Below are 1,586 nucleotides of genomic sequence, written 5' to 3'. Positions count from 1 at the left end.
ATTAGAAGGATTAGGATGGATGCTAGTAGAGTGAGGACTCCACCTAGTTTATTGGGAATTGAGTGTAGGATTGCATATGCAAATAGGAAGTATCACTCTGGTTTGATGTGTGGGGATGTGTTTAGTGGGTTTGCTGGTGAGAAGTTGTCTGGGTCTCTGAGTAAGTCTGGTGAGAATAGGGCTAGAAGATTCTCAGGGAATTCTCATGGGAATACTTTAGATCCACAAACTGGTGACTTTGAATGCATCCAGTAGAATCTACAGTCAGGTGGCAGTCATAGACAGGGTGTCTCCTCCAGCACTTCACACCTGGACCCCGTAGGTCTGGTTCAGTTCACTATAGATACAATCAGCAATTGTGTGGTCTTTGCCAGGGGCTGAGGTAAACGTATGGCCTCCAGGAAGCCGGAAAGGAAGTCTGTTGGCACAGTACCCACTCTGGGTGGGTGCACGCAGCAGTGGAACCCTTGGAGGCCACAATCAGGATCTTTTCCCCCCCACCACGAGCCATTCCCACTCCAGAACTGAAGGGACATCAGCCAACCATTGGGATAGCATCAACTGGTTAGCATAGGGACTAGCAACTTCCTGATGATGTCAACCTCTTCCTCATCTTTCTCATCATCTATGAGCAATCCTCCATCTCCTGGAATGATTCACATAATCTAATCGCTCGGACTTTTGAAGCTCTGAGTGATTTGTGAACTTGGACTTGTACTGTGACAGGCGAGGGTGAGGTGCCATCGGGCTTTTCATGTCTTAGGAAACTGAAAAACGGCTCGTCGGGGCTTAATTCAGGAGCTCCATGATGCATGGTGGGCTTCCCGGAAGAGAGCCAACAAACAAGATGTATTCACTACAGTTGGGTTTTTTTTTTAATGTTACACTTTTCAACAATTCACATTTATTTAAATGAATTTTTAAAATAATCCCATTTTTTACAAATTGTTACCTGGCTCTAGGCCAGGAAGCAGAAGTTCTGGGCTCAGGCTTTTTCCCAGAACTGATGTTTCTGAATATGGGATTGAATCCCGAGGAAAGAGAAATGTGAACTGGGTCCATTAATTAAGTACTTCTGTGAGGTAGTTGTGGTGGAGAGCTGGCTGCCAGGCAAGAGGGCCTGAGTTCAGATCTTGCCCGTGACCTCTACATCCCTTAATTGCTCCAGGCTGGATGCCAGCCTACACTGACAGGAAAGATCCTCATTTGTACGTGGTTCATATAGGATACCAATGAAATCTCAAGTCCAGTCCAAAAAAAATTGTGTAAAGTATTGTGCTGGTGTCAACTATCTACAATAGTATTATTAAAAGCAGATTTCCTTTTATTTATTATTTAAACATTTTCTTTTAAAATTTTGCGTTCCAAATTATCTCCCTCTCTCTTACTCCATCCTCCTCCAACTAAGAAGGAAAATAATATGATATCAATTATACATGTGAAATCATGCAAAACATATTTCCATATTAGCCATATTGCAAAAAATAAAGTGAGAAATGTATCATTCAATTTGCACTCAAAGTTTATCAGTTCTCTCTCTGGAGATGGATAGCATTTTTTCATCATGAGTTCTTCAGAAGTGTCTT

At 42.5% G+C, this 1,586-nt stretch overlaps 1 pseudogene; it reads right to left on the bottom strand.

Moving 5' to 3' along the window:
- Positions 1–203: 203 nt before the first annotated feature.
- Positions 204–807, bottom strand: LOC100929170 (annotated as a pseudogene).
- Between the last annotated feature and the right edge of the window lie 779 nt (positions 808–1,586).

This window comes from Sarcophilus harrisii, chromosome 6 (genome assembly GCF_902635505.1).
Source record: "Sarcophilus harrisii chromosome 6, mSarHar1.11, whole genome shotgun sequence".
Classification (NCBI taxonomy): Eukaryota; Metazoa; Chordata; class Mammalia; order Dasyuromorphia; family Dasyuridae; genus Sarcophilus; species Sarcophilus harrisii.
Note: the sequence above shows the minus strand (reverse complement) of the source record. Positions and strands in the feature narration are given on the sequence as shown.